Source organism: Bradysia coprophila, unplaced genomic scaffold, assembly GCF_014529535.1.
Source record: "Bradysia coprophila strain Holo2 unplaced genomic scaffold, BU_Bcop_v1 contig_248, whole genome shotgun sequence".
Taxonomy (NCBI): Eukaryota; Metazoa; Arthropoda; class Insecta; order Diptera; family Sciaridae; genus Bradysia; species Bradysia coprophila.
In genome coordinates this window covers 1,803,414-1,811,547 of record NW_023503509.1, presented here as the reverse complement: position 1 = coordinate 1,811,547, position 8,134 = coordinate 1,803,414, and positions in this window count along the sequence as shown.

Here is an 8,134-nt window from a genome sequence, read left to right as displayed (position 1 = left end):
TCTTTCACTGAAACAGATCTGATAAAGCTTCAAAATTCGATCGCTGAAATGAACAGCAGTTATATAAAATTGTTCAACCAAACTCTGAAGCCAAAACACCATTTTCTTACGCATTATCCAAGACTGATAAGAGAATTTGGGCCTTTGCGCTACATTTCATCGATACGCTATGAAGCGAAACACCGCATTGTAAAAAAATATACAAAAAATACAGAAAGTCGTAAAAATATATCCTATTCAATTGGCCGGAAACTTCAATATGAATTCGCAAAGACTGTAACCACTGCCGAAAATTTGCAAAACATATTAATTTACAAGCATCCAAGCGTGATCACGTTATCAACACAAAGCTACTTCTTAAAAATCGAAAGTTCTGATAAATTGAACGAAATAGCACAAATCGAAATTTCTGACGTTACAAGTCTGGAACTGAATGGAATTGTATTTTCGCAAAATAGGTACATTCCTAAAAAAAGCGAGTCTGGTGAAATTACTGTTTGGAATATACTCAATATCTTAGTTGTTCCACAGCGTGAGGCATATTTGTTGTGTAGAATACATTCGAGAGCAGTTTGGTGTCCACATTATGCTTGCTTTGAGATTACCGAATTAATTTCAGATGAAACTATAATATTAGAAGATGTTGGTGATCTCTTGAAAGTGCACGTTCTACCTGTGTTCATTTATTCATTTAAGGGAAAGAAAATGTTTCGACTTAGATATTATTGAGCATTGTTAAATGTAATTACACTGTTTAATTAAAAAGAGATCGAATTGAGATCGAAATTGTTTCTATTCCGCTGACGCCGCCGACTATTTTCAGACGGCACTCATGCCTAGCACTAAAATGTGTACAGCACAAAAAAAAATCCTAGATCCATAGTACGACTCTCAATTGGGGTGTCAACCAATATAGGTTTGGTTTTCGGACTTATAATTTTGACATAAATTGTGAGTGCGTTTAAGATGAATCAGCCGAACAGACCTTACCTATTTTATACTTTCATTGGTGCTTCCACCCAAAGTATATAAACACTGAAGGGACCGCAGACGCTCAGGGAATAGCAAGAAATACGGATCCCGACTTTTGGGTGAATATAAGATTTATAATCTTGCATATGTGTTGTTTGGCGTAATAGTGTTGTCATAATTGCATTGTTCAGTATAAAATTGTCTGTGTTGAGTATTGAGCTGCGTGTTGAGTATTGAGATGTAACATAACGAAGTGAATTTTACTCGATTTTACTTGTGTCCAACGTTATGAAAATTATATACACCCGAAAGTAGGTATCCGCATGTTTTTTCTGATATGCGGTACCTTCAGCGTTTATACACTTTGGCTTCCACCCACACAAAAATCACATACCAGACGAGCCAATCTTTAGTTTTTTACATCATTAGGCTTGAAACAACGAATTTGCAGTATAAGTGTGAATTCGCTCTACGAGAGAATTATTGTCTAAATACAAAATGTTTTGATGACATACTTTATTTCTATTCGAATTTTCGTGTTTTTAGTGACTTTCAAAATGATTTATAAAAAAAGTTTTAACTTTTTTCGCAATTCCGGTCCATAATCATCACCTTTCCATGCATCCATTTAATGTCGTTTTGAAGGTATTTATTTCTCAGTGCGTTTTTGATTATTTTTTCGCACTTGGGCTTTTTCACATTTTTTTCGCACGCTACATAGCTCAGTACCTTTAAGAAAGACTAAATTTTATAAATAAAAACTTTGCACAGACCAGGATTTGAACATCCAACATCAAAATTCTTCCAAACACCAAGCAACGACCATAGCCATTCGGCTACAGAGTCACACAATTATACAGAACGTATTGTTGAAGCGTACATACTAAGCATTGACTACTTGATTTTATTTAGCGCGTCTCTATACATCACATTGCAATGTGCTTGATCGTTCAAATGAATTCATGTTTGCATGTGAATGTTTGGTAGAAATTTTGGTAATATTTTGCATTGGAAAGGTGATTATGGCCCGAAATTGCGAAAAACGTTGTATCTACCACGGTAGGTATGCCGGTATTTTTTCGCACACGACGTCTTGTCGACCTCGGCTTCGCCTCGGATCGACAATCGACATCTAGTGCGAAAAAATACCTTCATACCTACCTTGGTAGATAAATAACTATTTCGGCATATAATACGAGACAAAGTGTCTTATAATAACGTTCTCCATCGATAAAAAATAAAAAAAAAATTGTTTGGAAATTCGCACACATATTGCAATTGAGTTGTTCAAGCCGAATGAATGATGTACACAATTTTACACGCGCCCCTCCATGAAATATAGAAACAACCAAAACAAATGATGCATACATATAATGAATTTGTACACATCGTTCAAGGTTACACTTGAATGTATAGAAGAAGAATGAGAATAAAAACGAAACCGAAAATAAGGCTCGGAACAGGTCAGGTTCAGGTCAGGTCAGGTCATGAGAAAAAATACCTGAGGGAATCAGGTCAGGTTCAGGTAATTTCCAAACCTGACCTGACCTGAACCTGACCTAATATGAAAAATACCTGATCTGACCTGATCTGACCTGAATTTGATAAAAGAAAAATTTGAATATTATGGGCGTTTTCAGCCTAGATCTGAGTCAGGAAGCATTGTTTTGAAGAGAATACCAAACGATCTGATCAGCCAATATATTGTTATTGTTTTCTTCGTGATTTATTGAAGAAATAAGTCGAACATTTTAAACGGTAGAAATCATAAATATAAAAAACAATAATTCAGTATTTTCGGAAGAGGAACAAAATTTAAGAGTGCTCACCCATTGGCAAATTTCTAGTCTACATTTCTGCGCAAAAATATTCGTTTTTTGATAATTTCTCTGAACCAAAATCTTTTTTTGAAAAAGCACAACCATTAAAGCATGCAAGAATCAGTTACTTTTAAAGGAAAAATTGGTTTGTGGTTGATAACTTATCCTACTTGGCGAAACCTTTGCAAAATGTGTAAATGAGACATTTTTCAAAGGTTTCTCCAAGTGGGATAAGTTATTAACCAGAAACCAACTTTTTTTAAAGGTAACACATTTTTGCATGCTTTAATAGTTTTACTTTTTCAAAAAAAGATTTCGCTTCAGAGAAATCATCAAAAAACGAATATTTTTGCGCAGAAATGTAGGCTAGAATTTTGCCAAGGGGTGATCGCTCTTTGTACAACGATTTAACGCACATAACCGCGTGTTTAGTTTTGTGTGTGAGAGAGCATCTGGTGGGGGTAATAACGTCAACAGCTCCAAACAGTTCAACACAGGCCGATCCGGACTGAACCGCGAAAAAATCGCGGGCTATACTCGGCAAAGAGGGAAATGTTCCAGAATAGGAATTCCAGTAGTCCAAAACATTAATGTCGTTGATCTTCAAGGACAATTTACATGACGCTTGTCAGGACAAAACAATAGTTCAACAAAACAATGAAATATTGAGGCATATCATTTGACTGTAAAAATAAATCATTTAGGTGGGATGTACTGTAGTAATTGTGTAGACTTGCCTCTTAAAAGTACCCGAAATCAACATCAGACTCGTGTTTAAAATAGCCTTCATTGCTTGACTGTTTTTAAAAATGTTTTTTTTTTTCGTTTTTAATTAATAAATACTTAGCAGAATAGAACTTTTATATAATTTTGACATAATTTATAAAATTATCAGAAATGTAAAATTTTTAAAAAAAAAATCAGGTCAGGTCAGGTTTTTTCAGGTCAGGTCGAAACAGGTTAAAGATCACTTCAGGTCAGGTCAGGTCAGGTAATTAAATTTCAGGTCAGGTCAGGTTAACAGATAATTCAGGTCAGGTTTCAGGTTGACCTGACCTGTTCCGAGCCTTAACCGAAAATACGCAATATAAAGCCGAACGAGTTGATCGCTCGATGTGCATTACACTACTCGTTGATACGGAGAGTAAGCTCCACCTTCGTATTTTTCTCTCTTTGACGAATAACATAAACGAACTCCACCATATGTAAAATAGTGAAAAATACGACAAAGTTGAATATTCGTGGAACAAAAAAACCTGTGTTGGTAGTACCGAATTTGAGCTAGTTAGATGTCAAAACGTATGAGACGATGTGGCACCTAACTAGCTTAAATTCGGTACTACCAACATATAAAATTTTAGCCTATGTTTTTCTTCTACATGTCGCATATATCTCTCATTCATATATGCTATTACACAGTTGTACACATTACAGTTGTAATGGGAAAGAATGAGACACACGTATATTGTTTTTACCGTACATCGGCAAACACGCATAAATGTTTACGAAAATAGCTCTCTTTGGATCGGTCTATTATTGTTTTTTTTTTTTTAAATAATCCTTTTATTATCATCCCAATATATTTCTGTGTGGAACACTATGTTCTTCTTTACAAATTGGTGACCTCTCTCTGTCTCTCTTTTTATTTTAGAAGACTCTATATTACTCGTTTAACTAGGCAAGAAAGAAGTATTAGTATTTAGTAGGCATGACTTTTGTCATCTCTACAGTGTAAATGAAAAAAATTGACAAAATAATTCTAACACAAAACAATTTTCAATTAGTATTTAACTTATTGTAACGCAACGAATTATCGTAAAAGGAATTAACAATGTCGAACAACCCATCAATAAGCTTGGGAAATATAGTCAGTTTTACGGAGATACCTTCAACGTTTTTCGTAACATCCTCGTCGGAGCTTCAACTCGAAAAATTGCCATTACTGCAAACCATTTCCGAGGATAGTACGCCGGATATTTCACTGATAATTCCAAAGAGAAACGATGCAGGCACTCATTCGAACGATGATGATTTGTCTAAAGGATTTGCTTCCACATCTAGCACCATCGATAAATCCGCAGACGCTCTTCAAACTAGACGTGGGGCCAACGTTGATATTCAATATATGTCGGGCAAGTATTTCTTCTTAGAACGAATCCTCTTTTAATAGTTTCGTCTGTTAAATAAAAATTTAAATTGATCAGAACTACAAACTGAAACCGACAACGCTGGAAATCGTGTCATCGTTATTGAGAACAACCAGGTCACCGCCGGAGGAGTTGACCAACATGGAAAAGAACTACCAGTTTCCATAGGTATCTTATTTCGTCTATTAGCAAAAACTTCTATTTAAGAATAGTTTTACGGTAACGACCAAGTTTTGTTATTAAGAATTAGAATTCTCCAAAAAATTTTAAGAATTTACAAGCTCTGATGTTAACACTATGTTTTAACTTTTGATGAAATACTAACGTAAGCGTACGCCGTACATTCTTAACCTTTTAGAAACGGGAAGCGTATCGAGCTACATTCATCAAATCTATTACTTCTTTTGATTAAAGTGTCGTGTAAAGTTTTATAGAAAATTTAAACCATTCGTTATATAAAAGAACACCAGTCAAAGCTCATCGCTTATTTTCGTCATTGTTGTCGAATGCAGATGTAGACTATCCGTTTCTGAGAGGTTAACAACATTTCAGTTTAACCCAAATCTGCATCATGCAAACATTTTAAAAACATACATTGGCATTACTCGGTTGTCTGGCCGCCATCGTAGTATCTCAGTAGCTATGTTTTATAATTATCGTTATCGTAATTTTAAGTTAGAAATTTTTGGTAAAAACTTAATTCACATTTATAGTTAACTTAGTCGATAGGGAAATAAGCTGTATTTCAGTTGGCCATTTAAATACAGAGCTTTTATAAAATACGTAACGGAATTTATGTGAAAGTTTTCTATCTGTCAAACGATAAAAGCGTAAGCAATTGATTGAAACTATTCATCCTATTTTCGATCACTGCGAATGATATAATTTTTTCCGTACTATTAAACTTATGTGCAATGATTACAAATTCTACAAATTCATGGGTCTCAGAACTTTTCTGAGACGTGGCAGAGACAACAGAAGTTTGTAATGTGAAGACGTAGGAAACAGAAAACAATAGCGCAGGCTAAGTTGTCAAACATCGATTCTATTACCAACAACACCAATTTGATTTTCATAAAATCCATTTATTATCCGGTTTTAATCTTTTCGATTTGACGTGTGCAAGTGTATTTCGATTTGCAGCTCATTAGGAGGCATTATATCATACATTTCTGCGTTTATTATTGTATTTGACGACCTCAAATGTGTCGGAGCTTTCAATAAAAAAAAAAGATTCGCTTGTGGCAGATCGACCAGCTCTGAATCTGCCGTTTTTGCAAAGTTAGGCAAATAGACTAGAAGTTAAGGACCAACGTTTACAACTTAATTTTTGACTTTACTCATTCGTAAACTTATTGTACAACGTGCTATAAGGGGAGCTTTATTCCTTATTGACTAACAACTAAAGCTCCCCTTAAAGCGCGTTTAACAATAAGTTTGTGAATGAGAAAAAACAAAAACTAAGTTGTAAACGTTGGTCGTTAACTTCTACACTAAAACTGATTACTTATCTCAGAGCTGACCAAACTGCCACTACTTAATCAATTTTTTTTAAAGCCAACACAAACCGATCAACTTCAATAAAACAACAATAACATAATGGTAGTGAACTAGTGAGCAAATCGAGATATATTGCATAGCACCTCTGACTCTTTACCGATTTTCATTTTAATTTTAATACTTTACTAGGGTACCGAAGAATGATCCAAACGTAATATATTTTATTATTAAATAGATCGAGTAGCAAAGTTGCGAACAGTAGTTCAATCATCAAGGAATCTAATTGATATAAGAAACATTTTACTAACCGATGTTCGTGGCAAACGCATTCAAAATCACTATAACGAAAACGCGGAACTGACAGCGGGGCTGCAAAACTTGTTAATTTATCGCATCAATTACATACCTTTATGAGGGATGCACCAGCAACGATTCCATTGGATGAAATTGAAAAAATGGCTGAAGAAATATCTTTAATTTTTCCCAGTGAAGACAAGGTGAAAGTAATTATTTTCGTGGAATCAGTTTCTAATTTAAATATAGTCATTTTACTTTATTCCGAGTATGAACGAGCGTGCTCCCTCCGGTCGATTGATTACCAAATATAATTCAAAATTAAAAAAGCTTCGGCGGGAAGGACTTTTTCCTCCTTCCTCAAAGGAAACTAACAAAAGAAGAAAATTAGAAATTATGGAAGAGAAAGAATCTGATGATCATGATGGTAAATTCCTTTACACTTTCCAAGGCGTTAACGCTCTAAGCGGTATGCACGTTAATAGTACTCATGCCTCGGGACGTATTTTGAGGGATTCTTTTGAAAATCCACCTATCAAAATCGGACCCCTTTCGTTTATGATGGATATATACATGGTTTGAAAGGTCTTTGCCAGTAAACCTCAAAGAAGGCCTCACACAGTCTCCAGCGACACCTGGTTGCTGGTGGTAGGTGTCCGAAGGTCGAAAAAAGCGTGTTTTTAACCTAATTTTTTGGCCGTTATAAATGATCGTTCCAGGTGAGAGTGGGCTCGTTTGAAAGCTGAGTTCAAGTAGTTTCGGGTCATGATTAGTTTGATTCGATTCATTGATTAATGTTTGCAAAAATTTACAAGAAATTTTTTTCAAAATCTGTGTGAACTTTAGACAGGTCTGGGCTGGTACTGATGGAGCTTAATGTGAACCTAACATGCTAGTCGTAACATGCATTGTCTAAGCTTTCCATTGATACCTCGTTTGCAGTGCTGGTGATTGCCGACATAACAGAATTTTATGTTAGTACAACCGCTACTCGTAAAACTTGCCAGTAATCACCGGCACTGCAACTGATGTTCCAATAGAAAGCTTAGACAATGTATGTTACGACTAGCATGATAGGTTCACATTAAGCGTCATCAGTACCAGCCCAGACCTGTTTAAAATTCACACAGATTTTGAAAAAAATTTCTTGCAAGTTTTTGCAAACATTAATAAATGAATCTAATTAAACTAGGCATGACCCGAAAGTACTTGACCTCAGCTTTCAAACGAGCCCACTCTCACCCGGAACGATCATTTATAGCGGCCAAAAAATTAGGATAAAAAACACCCTTTTCGACCTTTGGACACCTACCACCAGCAACCAGGTGTGGCTCGAGTCTGTGTGAGGCCTGTTTTGAGGTCTACTGGCAAAGACCTTTCTAACCATGTATATATCCATCC